The 15,465-nt window shown below is 41.0% G+C and overlaps 1 pseudogene; it reads left to right on the forward strand.

Moving 5' to 3' along the window:
- The first annotated feature begins 771 nt into the window (after positions 1-771).
- Positions 772-2,148, forward strand: LOC143610760 (serine carboxypeptidase-like 50 pseudogene; annotated as a pseudogene).
- The last annotated feature ends 13,317 nt before the right edge of the window (positions 2,149-15,465 follow it).

A 15,465-nucleotide genomic window follows, 5' to 3' on the forward strand; every position in this document is an offset into this window, starting at 1 on the left:
GGACACTAACGGACAAACAAACACCAATAGACACTAATTGACAAACAAACACCAATAGACACTAATGAACGTTAATGGACAAACAAACATAAACATATCAAAATAATTAACATAATCACCGATGAACATTACACCACATGATATCCGAAAATACTTAACACTTAGTGTAGCAACCAAACACATAATCATATCAAAATAATGCTTTGGAGTTAAAATCCACAAACTTCTAGTGTTTCACGAGAAACAAGTTTCAAATTCCTTATTCTTCAAGGAATTTCAACATTCACAACACTATTAAATGGATGTCACCGGACGTTCGCAAATCCTATTGAACGAGCGCGGTCTTTGTCCGTTATTCCGTTAAGCTTAGCGAACAAAATTTTGTTATCTATGTTCAGTTCATTTATTAAGCGGAAGAACATAAACAAACTTCCAAGTTCCAACCGAACGGACGTTCGGTTCGCTTACAGCCCTAGATACGCATCACAAAAGAAGAAAAAACACAATAAATGCTTGAGTTTTAGGGGTTGGGTAATTCTGGTTTTTTTTTTGGTTCAAGTGACCTGATAACCGACCCAATTAGGTTTAGGTTATTCGTGTTCGGGTTTTTCTGTTGTTCTCTAACTCAACCCAAAGAGCTTTCGATATAGGTCGGCTTTCTGGTAAAAATGACAGCCACTAGTTTTGATCACATTTTCCCGCCAAATAAACATTCAAATTAACTTACACACAATAACATTTGGCATCGACACTCTTTAACCACCAACTACCATGGACTTAACGGTATTAACCGCCATCAAACTACTCCTATTCTTCACCACAATCCACCGTCTTCCGCCACAACCAACCGCCATAACCACCACCACATTCCCAAAACAAGCCCACCCCACAAAATCCGGTTACCTTCCGATCAACACCACAACCGGTTCGGCCATCTTTTACGCCTTCTACGAAGCGAAAAACCACTCAAACACCCTCATTTCCCAAACCCCTCTTCTCATTTGGCTTCAAGGCGGCCCTGGATGCTCTTCCATGACCGGAAACTTCTTCGAAATCGGCCCACATCTCGTTACATCTTCTCTAAGGCATAACGTCGAACACCTTGCCCTTAAACCCAACCCGCATTCTTGGAACCGATTATTCGGGTTTTTGTTTCTTGATAACCCGATAGGAACCGGTTTCAGCATTGCCTCGACACCCGATGAGATCCCGAGAGACCAAACCGCGGTGGCGAAGAATTTGTTAATCGCGATCAAGAAATTTATCACGTCGGACACGGGGTTTGGATCGCGTCCGATTTATATTACTGGGGAGAGTTACGCGGGGAAATATGTACCCGCGATAGGGTACTACATTGTTAAAAGGAATGCGAATTTGTCGGGTTCGAAACGGGTTTATCTTATTGGGCTCGCGATAGGAAACGGGCTAACCGACCCGATAACCCAAGTGGCAACCCATGCCCAAACTGCTTACTTTCTTGGGTTAATCAACAAGAAACAAAAAACCCAGTTGGAAAAACTCGAACTTGACGCGGTTCAGTTAACCGAAAGCCAGGAATGGGCGCGGGCCACACAAGCCCGAACCAAAGTTTTAAACTTGTTGCAAGAATTGACGGGTATCGCGATGTTGTATGATTTTAGGAGGCTAACACCTTATGAGAATAAAAAAGTTGATGACTTTTTATCATATGACAAAATCAAGAAAATCTTGAAAGCGAACGAGTCAATCGCGTAAAAGAAATGTAGCGCGGTGGTGGGGTCCGCGCTAAACGACGACTTGATGAAAAGCGTGAGGTATATGATGGAGAACAGTGATGTGAAAGTTTTGTTGTATTCGGGTCAGTGTGACTTAAGGGTTGGGACAGTGGGAACTGACGCCTGGGTGAATAAGATGAGAGGTTACGTTGAGTCAAAGAGGGAGATATGGTTGGTCAACGGTCAACTCGCGGGGTATGTGCAAAAATGGAGGAGTTTGATGAGTGTTGTGGTTTTAGGGGCTGGTCATCTTGTGCCTGCTGATCAGGCAGTGAATGCTCAAGAAATGATTGAAGATTGAGTTCTTGAAAAAGGGTTGTTTGTTAATGAAAAGATGATTGAGAGTTTGACTAATGATTCTAAAAAACGTCAACTCTTGTTGGTGTATAGTTAGAAGTGTGTAGGAACTTGATAGCATTGTGTATAGTTTTGATTTTGTGTGACTAATGTTTACATTAAGGTAATAGTCAATTAATACCAAGTTGGTAAATTACCAACATATAACAATCATTGTTCTTGTTATTGTTTTGCATAGAGTTGTACAAACTGGTTCGGGTTATAAACCAGACCGGTTTAATTCAACGGTTGGTCAAAACCGGTTTGGTCCAAATTGATTCATGTTATAAACTGGTTTAGGAGGAAAAATGAACGAATCTATCAAATCAATTAGCTCCGGGGCATAAATTGGTTTGGGCAAAAAAAAAAATTCAAATTGGGTCGACTCTTAAACCTGTTTGATTATCTGAAGTGCGAACTGGTATACGAACCTACGAGTTGGGTCGGCAACCGGTTTGGGGTGTTATTTGGTCGGTTTGTAAACCGGTTTACGAGTCCAGAACCTGTTTTTTGAACACCTCTAAGTTCTGCCTAACTAGTCTCGTCTCTTTTTTTTTTTGGTAATAATCAAGGGAGTTAGCAAATAAATTTATATTAGGCCCAAATTTGAAGTTTCTTTATTTAAATCAATATTTCTCATCTTCTAATATTATGTTAGGGCCCAAGTATGAAGCCATTGAGTATTTGAGTAATTGAGTTTACTTCCTATAATCAAAAGGTTTTAAGCCCAAGTTGTTGGGCCTTGAACTAAGGATAGCTTTGCAAACAATGAAACAAATATGTTAGTTATAACTTATAAAGAATGCATGTGTCAGTGTATGTGTAACTAACATCATGGTTGTCGGTTGATGTTTAGATATGTGTCATGTAAGGCTGAGGGGTGTGGGGGGCGCGAGAGGGGGCGCGAGAGGGGGCGCCATCCAATAATATTGTGACGTGTGGCAGAGAGAGAAAGTTGAAAAGATGGGTGTTGGTAATGGTGATAGCGCCCCGGGGCATGGTGTGGAGGGGCGCGAGAGGGGGCGCGAGAGGGGGCGCGAGAGGTTTATTTTTTTATTTTTTTATAAATGTATTAAAAAAACGTATTATTAAAAAAACAAGTAATTATTTAAACAAACACACATTAATTAAAAAAACACATTAATATATAAAAAAAATTAAAGTACTAAAAAAAACATTATTCTTATTCTTCGGCTTCGTCTTCTTCGATCAACCTCTTCCGGATACGTTCTTTTTGTTTTTCCATCAGCATTTGGTCGACCGGATTTAGGTGGCTGAAGTCTCTTGCAAGGAAGTCCAAATCTTTCATTCTTTTTTTTTCCTTTTTGTCAACAGAGACCCCCTCCAAGGTTTTGTTGAATTTATTGAGGGATTCAATAAGATCGTTGATGTTTACGGCTTCCCCCTCAGCCGGTTTTTTCCCCCTGGCGTCCCTTCCCAATGGCCGCCTCCTCGGCGGTGAAGGCGTTTCCTCCCCCGCAACGTTTAGGTCGAATCCAACCCGGCAATCCGACCTGGCGGAAGTGCTGTACGCTCCAGACGAACTAGTTTTAGTCCGTTTCGGCCCTACTTCCGCATCAAGGTCCGGCGCCACCAGCTCAACCCACTTGGAACACCTTCTCAACCTCTCCCACACCTTTACACCGTCCCACGTCTTCACCGTCCCATACCTCCGCAGGCACTCCTGCTTCCACTCTTCGACAGTGAAATTATAGACCGCCAAATCGTCACTGCCACTTGGTCTCATACGACCGGCGTTCCTGTTGAACAGATTAGTAAACAAGCCGACAAATTTTCTGATTTCGGTCCACCGACCCGAAATCATATCGGGGTTCCGCTCTGTACTCCCAACGAGCGAATAGAACGTCTCCCTAACCTTTGCCCAAAAGACCTTGCTCTTTTGGTAGTCGGCTGCAAAATGCATAAATAAATTTGTAAGTCTTTTAACTTTTTTATTTAACTTTTTTTAAAAATCATTTTTAATAACGTTAAAACAATTACCGCAACGCCGATCCTCAGAAATGGCTATCCAAGCCCGACACAGGGCTTCCTTCTCATCCGATGACCACGGAGTGATTTTCCGTTTCGCCCTTCCAGTCGAAGCCGAACCCTCCCCCGCAACTTGTTTTTTCCGGTGGACGCGTCTTCTTTGTCCCGCAGCTTCACCTTCTGGTTCTGGTTCTTGTGTCTCCGGAACTACAAAGTTAGGAGACGGTTGCATGTTGGATGGTTGAAAGCCGGTTGATTGTTGCGACCCCGAATAAAACATCGGTTGTTCCGGTGCCGACCATAAATCGTCGTAACCGTAATCCGAATCTAGGTTTGGGTACCAATTTCCAGACATGTTTTTAAAAAAAGGCTTCGAAGATATGACGATTTTCGGTTTTGGGTGTGGTGTGTGAGAATTCTTTTGGGTGTGATATGTGTTATGTATGTGAATATGTATATGTAAATATGTATGTGATATATATAGAGTATATTTAAGTAATAAATTTTTTTTTTTTTTTTATTCCAACGGCCAAACACCCCCAACGGCTATATTCACATTTCCCAACCTTCTCTCACGAGCGCAACCTCCCCAGCGCCTGCCTCGGATTCCGCTCTCGCGCCCCTCTCGCGCCCCTTTCGCGCCCAGGTGGTGTGGCTCTCGCGCCCCGGGGCGCTATCGCATGCATTCTCGCGCCCCTCCTAGCGCTGCGCACCCCTCGGCCTAAGTGTGTTAGAACATTAAGTTTATGACAAATTTAAGATTGTTTTGTCCTAAAGCAATTGTGCACACTAACCTATGTAGTATGGGTTTGTTTTGTAAATTTAGTCATGACCAAAGATGTAAACCGAGACGAGTTGCTCGCAAGTTACTCAAGACTACCAAACTCAAGCCTAAATCAGAGATAATTTCATAAATGCGCTCAACTCCGAGCTTGAGTAAATTCACAAATTTATGCATGCTTGTAACAAGTACGAATACAAAATTATTTATCTACTATATAACTACATGATGATCATTGTATGTATACATAAAATACATTTAATTTAAATAATAAAAGTTTCGAACTTGAATGTGTAAATTAGTTCGGGGGCAAACTAGAGCTTTGCACATGACTCAAAACAGGGGTGTAGCTTTTTGGGGACCGGAGTAGCCCTAGTCACTGCCGTTTTTCAGTTAATAGGGTAAATTTCATGATTTTTCCGAAATATTTTATAGGTATTAAGCACTGTCACTCCCGATGTATTTTTCCAAAAAGCTAATGGTCACCAATGATTTTTTTTATATATATAATACCCCATAATTTTTTAATAAAACCTCACAATTTTTTATAAACAAAAGTTACAAAATAGTTGCTGAACATTTGATTCGAAATCCATAAATGAGGAATTCAAAGAAATTAAAGGTCGTAGGGCTTCTTTGTAATTCTTCTTCTAGGTATTTATCCTTCTTCTTGCATTATAATGAATATTTTAGGTTTTTGTTAGTTAAAAAATTATCTAGTTTTTTTTTAATTGTAAGAGCAATCGTCTGAATAAATGAAGAAAAATTAGATATATAGATGTCATATTGTTTGATCCGACCCGAACGGAACCAAATCATCGACACGAACCGAATCGTCGACTCGAAAATTTTTAGGCCCATGACTTCGGCCACCCCCACCCAAGCTTCACCACTGACTCAAAATGCGTTTGAATTCTCCTAAGGTTAGCCAGTTGAACTCTAGATTAGTCAAGCTAGGATATATACAAGCTATTGCTTTACTTGGATTTGTAAGTTGTAGTTGTAAGTTATATAGAAGTGTTTGATAAAATTAATATACATCATAATACATGTAACCAAAAGGAATAAAAATGATATAAATATATATTAGGTATGTGATTATAATAAAAACTTAATACATTAATAAATGATTTATAATTTTTTTTAAGATGGAAGGTAGAATGTGGAAATCATGGAGAATTGGTTTAGTGCAATGGGAAGAAATCCAGTTTGAGTATTAATACAAGTGGTGATCACTTGATTGGCATGGCCTACTCATGCACTCTCACTTCCACACATAAATAAATAGTGGTTGTACCAATGTTTTATAAACCACTCATCAACCAAAATTATTAGTTCTTCATTAATAGAACGTTTGTTAGCCCATGTGACTTTGATCAAACGGGTCCATTTATCAAAATTATGCATCTCAATGGATATTATATCGGTATTTAAAATGAGTCAATGATTATTATTATTACTATATATAATTAACAAGTTTGGTGTCGCAAGTGGTCTATTGGGCCATTTGGTGGCACCGTATTAGTCGGTGATTTTTTTAGTTCAGTTACTATAATGAACACAATAGAAACCAACCAAACGACAATTTTTTAGTTTCGGGACCATAACAAATCTAAAAGGAACCGACCGAGTTGCAGACTCGCAGCCTTAATTAAAGCTCATGACCGACAACGCTACCCCCCCCCCCCAATTGGTCGTTGGTCTCCACCTCAAGTTTTATATGTATTCATTTTTTTAGTACCGTAAGCTACGTAATCAAAACCGGTTGAATTGGTGTCAATTTACCGCCTCAATGCTCGTGACCGATAACGTTTGGGTTTTACCACCGCCCGGATTTGTCAACCAAATAAACATCATCTTAAATATATTTTTTTTATATGTTAATTTGGAGAAATAAATTTTTTTGGGTTTTAACCCTTAAATTTTACCAATGGTGTCTATATCGTAACAAATGCAGCCGATACTGGCCAAATTCGTGTCGACTCATCGTCGTAACGCTCGGGTTTTACTAACGCCCGAGTTTCAACGCTGAGGTTTTGCCAGTTGCGCCGGGCAGAAAAAACTAGTTTAATACAATTTAGGAGGTGTAATTATCGACATAGGTACTTGGGATTGTTAACGGCCCATCTAGTCAAATTTTCTATTTATGAGGTGTTATATGTCGTTATATTATATAGTTTGACCTCTAAAAATTATCGTAGATGAAAAGTTTTAGTCTCGTTGATGAATGTCATCTTGTATTATAACCACAACAAGAAAATAGAAGTGGGAAAATAATGTTTGAAATTGTAATTGTAATTGTTATCTATTAGGAGCGTATAGATGAAAAGTTATGATTACTTGATTTATTTCTTTCATCAATGAATGGTGTGTACTTTTATTTAGACAAACATTATAAATAATAAAAGGCAAAGTCGTGTGCTTCAAGGTAAATGATAGCACATTGAGCCAATAAATCCCATGGGGAATAATATGAAGATTTAACATTTAGAATATATAATTACACAAGGACTTGTTCATACATAACCACTTTTATATTGATAATTATGTAATAAACACGTGTACTGTATTGCAGAGAAGAGAAAAGGAGACAAAATACGGTTATATATCCTTCTTATATAAAACAATAGTTGCAAATGCTTATACAATTATACTGTAGTTTTCTATTTAAAATTGGTTATTTGATTAAACAATTTTTTACATTAGAAACATATTATAACCAACTTTTTTTATTTTTATTTTTTGATAAATTCTTACAAAGTATATTGTTTTTATTTTGAAATCTGACTCTTAAAAGAGGAAACATAACATATGCATGGATCATTTTTTTTTTCAATGTTTTTCTACATTATTTGAAGAATGGAATTTGAGATTGGAAGCATAACATATGCTTAGGAAAGAAGACCCATTCTCCTTGTTTCATTTTCCAAAGCAAAAGATGATGCATTTTGGCCCATCATATGTGTTATGTACTTCTTCTCATAATCAGAGCTCAACTTATTAAAAAAAATAATAATAAAAAAAATAAATATTCAATTAGTGTATAAATGTTCTCGAGTGTTCAAGCCTTTACTGTTTAGAAAAATAAACTATATGATTTTTGTTTAAAACCAAAAAGGCAGGCCTTAGGAAATTAAATAGTATCATTTGGTTGTGGTCACGGTCGTGATCATGGCGAGTAAGGCTCTAGTCCACGAAGACCGCCAAGATTCATGGCAAATAAAGAGAGGTGGTCATGTTAGGTCCCTCCTTACATGTTTGCGTAATTAAATGTTGTTGATATATAAAACAATACCATGTTGTTATAGTTCTTATAACGTGAAGTATGATGGATATGCTTATAACGGTTTTTTGTCGTTTGATTTGACATGGGTTTTAAGGGTTTCATTTAAACATCCAAAAACAAGCACCTTGTTAATAGTAAGTTTTGAACTCACGATAGATGGTCCGAAGGACATAAACTCATTTTTATCAGTATAAATCGTGACCTTTTATGTGAATATGTGTTTGTTTTTTAGGTCGAATGTATATAAACAACCCAAAAAACCAAATTTCTAAACCCTTAAAATAACAAAAAAAAATGTTTTGAAAGCCAGGCTAGACCTGGTAACAATAAACTCAAGCTTTCATTTAGTTACTACCTAACGGATCGTACACAATGCTAATTTGAGTGAACCGGTCCTTGCTTCCCTTTACCAGACGACCGTTTAAATCACTAAATCTAGAGATGTATGAGGCCCCCTAAATTTATAAGACTGACAAAACAACTACAAATACAAGGCTTCTACATAACACATAAAACAAGATTCAAGATGAAAGTTAGCTAATTAACCCTAATCATCCAAATCAAATGTTTTGAAAACGAGACTAGAAATCAAGTAGTCGTTTAGTTACTAGCAACTCAATAGCGCACAAAACTCTCCGAGTGAAGTGTAAGCTCGTTCTTGTTTCTTCCCTTCACAAAAGACCGTTTAAACCAAAAACCTAGAGATGTGAGTGCCCTAATTTTATAGAATCAACAAAAACACCAAGGTAGCATTTGGTATGCATGAATGATAGGGGGAATGGAATAATTCATTACGTAGGAATGAAAAAAGTGATGTTTGGTTGCTCAATGGAATGGAATCATCCATTACACATGGAATCACATTCCATCAAAATCATTCCTTTCTACCCCCCTTCTTTTTTTCATTTCATTCCTCCTTCACACTACTTTCTCAACAACACCATCACCACCTAACAACAACTACCACTACCATCGCCATCACCGACACCTTACCGCCACCATCACCGCCTCCGCCACCACACACCAGCGCAACCACCGCCACCGCCGTTATCGCCATCGTCGCTGTAACCACCGAAAACATTGTCACCGCTGTCGTCTGACCATCACCGCCACTCAACCATCGCCATCACTGCCAATGCTACCACCGCTTGACCACTGCCACCCCCACTTCCACCGTCGCCACTGCCACCACTGTGACATCTGCCCGATCCGACCCGACCCAGGTACCCGTTTCCCTTATCCGATCTCTTTCTTTTATGATTTAATATTTATTTATACTTATATTTTATTTTTAATAATAATAATACATATTTCCTTCCCGCCTCTCTCTCTCTTTCTTTCCGCCGTCCCGTCCCTCTCCTCCTCTCTTTCCGCCTTCTTTTCCCTCTTGTCGCCGTCCCGCCCTTACGCCTTGTTTCCCTCTTTTTCTTCTAACTCTTTGCTTGTCCTTTGTTCCTTCCCGCCTAAGGTTGTCTGCGCAGCTCCACGCGCCAGACTCCTTACATGGAAGCCTGCGTGAAGACATCTTGTTCCTGCGGTTCTTCCCGCAATGCGCTAAGAATGTATGTTCTTCCCGCGATGCGCTTAGAATTCTAGTTCTTCACGCAGCACACTAAGGATGTGATTCTTCCCGCAGTGCGCTAAGGATTGTTGTGCCAGCCTTCGCGCTCGCGCACTCAGCCTTCCCGCGCTTAACCCTTGTATCTTCTGTTTATTCTAGCCGTTTGCTTTTGTAAATGTCTTTTCCTCTGAGCTGTTGACCTAACCTATCTAATGTCTGAATAGTTACTTTCGGCGCAGCATGCGTACCAACCCCATTGGTTGGTAGAAAAAGTGACTGACATTATCTTTTGAGATCTGCTTTTGCCATGCTTGACCAGTACCTTTATCTGAACCACCCATGCCTTTTTACTGTTCCCTGACAGCTTTATCTTGCCCCCTGCAGCTGCCATATCTTTTGATATCTTTTGTTATCTTTTGTTTTGTCTTGTTCTGTTTGTCTTGGAATCTTTTCCCTTTTTTCTGGATTTATGTCTCCTAGGGTTTCTCTATAAATAATAGTATTATTTTTCCTAACACTACACACACAAAACACTTACTCTCTCCTGACCTCCTCCTTGCTCTCTCTGCCGCCTCCCTCTCTGCCTTCGTTTTCTCCTCTCCTCTGCCCTGTTTCCCGGTAATATATTATATTTAATAACTTATTAATTATGCTAACTTGTAATCAAGACTTAAAACCGATCGTTAAAACAATAATCTTATTTATAGGTTAACTTGTGCTTGTTTAAAGTTGGTTCTTGCTTTATCTTACACCGCATCGTTTATCAAGTGAGTAATCTCGTATCTAATCCCTTTTTGCTTTTAATGTTTTGGGATGTTCATGTGTTCATACAAACTTAGAGTCTTAAACTGTTTATGAACTTTAGTCGCGCAGTATCCCATGTGTTGAGGACGTAGACTTGGCTGTTTATTTGTATGTGTGGATCATTAACCGTCTTGTCGGTCTATTCCGCAGTTTTCATGGTACCATTAGATGAACACGGGAGAACTATCGTTTATGATTTTCTCTTTTGTTACACTTGCACAGTTAGTCTTGTTTGTGAGCTCAATTGTGAGCACTGGCAGTCTTGTCTCTTAGAGTTGGTCCCGATCTGATTACACCCTTGTTGAAACCCAGACATACACATGTTGCGCGCAGATTTATTGTTATCTATGTATTGAATTAAACTTGATTTCTCACCAACACGCAAGTGTTTGACGTTTATTTTAACACATGTTCAGGTTTGCAGTAGCTGTTTTGGAGCTTGTGGACACGTAGGAAGTTTTTACTTTTGGACCTAGAATTAAAATGTATCAAGACAAGTTAATGTTGTTCGAATGTTATAATTTATAATATATTGATTTATGTTTGATTTATGTTCTTTATTTTCCCCGCTGCGCGTGCGCGATAAAATGTGTATTAATAAATATTGACACCAATAGTGTCGCGAGTAATGAAGCAATATGTGGCGCCCCGATGTATAATCCGCCTTTGGTCGGGGTGTTACAGATTGGTATCAGAGCTCGTTGACTTTAGGATAGGTGGTTAGACGTAACGGCCTAGAATACCTAAGAGTCCCTTCTCGCGCATGAGAGAAATCTCATGTTTGCGCGCTTATTGTTAATTACTCGTTATTTATGAATATGCTCGCGCTTGCGCAGTATATGATTTTATGTTTTATTCCGCGATATTTCGATTTTTGTGAATTTCGATTTTTATTGATTTTACTTACATATTCGTTTGTTGGGATTGAAAATCCGAAAAGTCATGGTGATACATGAATAGTTGATTTTCAATTTCCATTTACGATTATGTTCTGAGGTTGGAGACTTGAAAAGTCATGGTGATACATGAATTGTCGATTCTTGATTCGAATTTGTTACCTTTATTAAGTCTGCATTTAGGATCATTTATTTTACTTTAACTTTTGATAGCACCTAACTCCGTGAAACCAAGCTTTATAAGATTAAAACTTTGCGATAAAGACCAAGATATTAACTAAAATTAAAATTTTTATAGAATGCCTCCGCTATCTCGCCGATTTCAGAGAAGAGAAGCCTCGCGCATGCGTAGACAGCAACGTTCCCAGGAAATGGCCGCCGCAATAGCCCAAGCTTTGAGCCAAAACAATACCAATACCTCGAGTTATAACATTAAGTCCTTTAACGCGGGTAACCCTCCAAAGTTCACAGGTCTTGAAGGAGCCACCGTGATGCTCCAATGGCTCGAAAAGATTGAAAACACTTTCCTCCATACCCAATGCCCCTCAGACAGACGAACCCTATATGCTTCCAGCGTCCTGGAATCCAGAGCGCTTACATGGTGGAATGGAGTAGCTCATGCGCGTGGCGCAGAGGCTGCTTCTAGCATGACATGGGAGGAATTCAAGGAAATTCTTACGCGAGAATTCTGCCCTCCCAACGAAGTTAAGCGCCTGGAGGAAGAATTCTGGAACTTGAAGCAATACAGTGGCGAAGCACGCGAGTACGCGACGCGCTTCCACGAGCTAAGCTTACTGGTCCCTCACCTTGTTACCCCTTCACGCCGAGCAATCGAGAAATTCCTTGGGGGTCTCCCCATGGAAATTCAAGATTCTGTATGGGCCAGAAACCCAGTTACCCTCTCTGACGCTATCGAGTTGGCCGCTGTGCTCAGCGACAACCATGTCAGAGCAGGAACCCTGTTCCTGCGGGGAACTGAGAAGACCAAACTCACCAAGACTGCCCCTGAACCAACAGAAACCAAACCAGAACCCTCAAACCGTAACAACCTCAAGCGCAGGCGCAAGGCCTATGCGCTTACCAACCCGCCCATTGTCCAGCAACCCGCATACCAACCCCCAGTTTACGCGCCTAACCCTCTGTCAGCTTACCCAACTCCCCCTGTAGTTCACAACTATGCCCTAACCAATCCAGCACTCCCTGCCCCGCCTCCTAAGAAACCTTACACAGGAAACCATCCCTTTTGCCCAACCTGTAGATTTCACCACCCAACCCAAACCCCGTGTCGACTTTGTACCCGATGTGGCCGTACTGGTCACACTGCTGAGAACTGTAGAGTCCTTCCCGCCAATCCAATTGCGCCAACACCACCAGTCTACCCGCAGAACCCACAATCAATCTACCAAAACCCACGACCCAGATCGTGCTTTAACTGCGGTGATCCCAGTCATTTCCGGAACGCGTGCCCGAGACTACAAGTGCAAATCACACAAGCGAATCCGGTGAACCAGATTTCGAACCAAGTGACGCGTGGACGAGCTTTTAACATAACCGCGCACCAAGCGCAAGCGAATAATGACGTAGTTAATGGTACATTTTTACTTAACGGATTTTATGCTTCTGTACTTTTTGATACTGGCGCCGATCGAAGTTTTATCTCTCGCGCCTTCGAGCAGAAGCTTGCGCGACCGCGCGATGACTTAAAAGAAGATTTTTCAGTTGAATTGGCTAATGGTGAAACTGTTTTAATAAACTCAGTGATTAAAGATTGCACGCTTAACCTTAACGAAAACGATTTTCTGATTGACCTCATCCCCATGCCTCTTGGAAGCTTTGATGTTATTATTGGTATGGACTGGCTCTCGAAGAATCGCGCCGAAGTTATTTGCGCCAAGAAATTGATTCGCATACCTCGAGAAAATGGTGATCTTCATATTTACGGCGAAAAACCCTCCAGTGGTCTTAAACTTATGTCTTGCGCCGAAGCCCGTAGGCTCATGCGGAAAAGGTGTGTTGCATTTCTAGCCCATGTGGTTAAACCTGCTGAAGAGAAGAAGCTTCGCGATATCCCTGTTGTGCGTGATTTCCCTGAAGTTTTTCCTGATGATCTTCCTGGTATCCCTCCCGCTCGTGAAGTCGAGTTCCGTATTGATCTTGTCCCTGGTGCTTCCCCCGTGGCTAAATCTCCTTATCGTCTTGCACCCGCTGAGATGCAAGAATTGGCAAGCCAACTTCAGGAGTTGACCGCTAAAGGATTCATTCGCCCTAGCTCTTCGCCCTGGGTGCTCCGGTGTTGTTCGTTAAAAAGAAAGATGGATCGTTTCGCATGTGTATTGATTACCGCGAGTTGAACAAACTCACCATTAAAAACCGGTATCCCTTACCGCGTATTGACGACCTCTTTGATCAACTCCAAGGTGCCTCTTGTTTCTCGAAGATTGATCTCCGCTCTGGCTATCACCAGTTGCGCATCCGCGATGAAGATGTTCCGAAGACTGCTTTTCGAACTCGTTATGGCCATTTTGAATTCTTGGTCATGTCCTTCGGTTTAACCAACGCACCCGCCGTTTTCATGGATCTAATGAATCGGGTGTGTAGGCCTTTCTTGGATAAATTCGTGATTGTGTTTATCGATGATGTTCTGGTGTATTCTAAGACCAAGGCCGAGCATGAGCAACATCTCCGATTGGTATTGCAAAAGCTCCGAACCGAGCAGCTCTATGCTAAGCTTTCCAAGTGTGAATTCTGGTCCGATGAAGTACAGTTTCTTGGTCATGTTGTAAACAAGATGGGTATTCATGTCGACCCATCCAAAATTGAAGCAATCAAGAACTGGATTACGCCATCCTCTCCTTCTGAGATCCGTTCCTTTCTGGGCTTAGCTGGTTACTACCGGCGATTTATTTCGAACTTCTCAAAGATCGCTTTGCCTTTAACAGCTCTAACGCACAAAGGTAAACCGTATATTTGGGGCTCGAAGCAAGAAGAAGCCTTTCTAACGCTCAAGCGTTTGTTGTGTGAAGCTCCTGTTCTTGCGCTACCTGAGGGTAATGATGATTTTGTCGTGTATTGCGATGCATCCAACCAAGGTCTTGGTTGTGTTCTTATGCAACGAGGCAAGGTTATCGCTTACGCATCGAGGCAACTTAAGGTTCATGAAAAGAATTATACAACTCACGACCTCGAACTTGGTGCAGTTGTTTTTGCCTTGAAGATCTGGAGACACTACCTTTATGGTACTAAGTGTATCATTTACACTGACCATAAAAGCCTTCAGCATATCTTTGATCAAAAGGAACTTAACATGAGGCAACGCCGATGGAACGAACTCATCAGCGATTACGATTGTGAGATCCGGTATCATCCTGGTAAGGCTAATGTGGTAGCCGATGCGCTCAGCCGAAAACCCTGCCAGCTTAACTGTATTTTGCCGCGCACGCAGCTTCACTTTGCGCCGATCCAAAGCAACCTTGAATCGCGTATTCGTGACGCGCAGCGCGCATCCATCAGTAATGGTAACCTTCGCGCCGAGTTAGCGTGTGGCGCGGAAGCGCACTTTGTCCCTAATCTGAGTGGAATTCTCTGCTATCTCAATCGCATCTGGATTCCCTTTGATGAGAATCTTCGCGCTGATATCCTGAGTGAAGCACACAAATCTCGGTATTCTATTCATCCTGGCGCTGATAAGATGTACAAGGATTTGCGCATAACTTATTGGTGGCCCGGTATGAAGAAGGATATTGCTGTGTTCGTAGCTAAATGTCTGACTTGTTCTAAAGTAAAAGCTGAACACCAACGCCCATCTGGTTTGCTCGAACAACCAGAAATTCCTACGTGGAAATGGGAATGTGTAGCGATGGACTTTATTACCAAGTTACCTTTGACAACAAGTAAACATGATAGCATTTGGGTAATAGTGGATCGTTTGACTAAGTCTGCTCACTTCCTGCCCATTCGTGAAAACTACCGTGTTGAGCAACTCGCGCAGCTTTATGTCAAGGAAATTGTCTGCCGCCATGGTACTCCTTTGAGCATCATATCCGATCGCGATGGCCGTT

The sequence above is a fragment of the Bidens hawaiensis genome, unplaced genomic scaffold, assembly GCF_021521415.1.
Source record: "Bidens hawaiensis isolate Kalapana, Puna unplaced genomic scaffold, B.hawaiensis_p1.1 tig00027761_1, whole genome shotgun sequence".
Lineage (NCBI taxonomy): Eukaryota > Viridiplantae > Streptophyta > Magnoliopsida > Asterales > Asteraceae > Bidens > Bidens hawaiensis.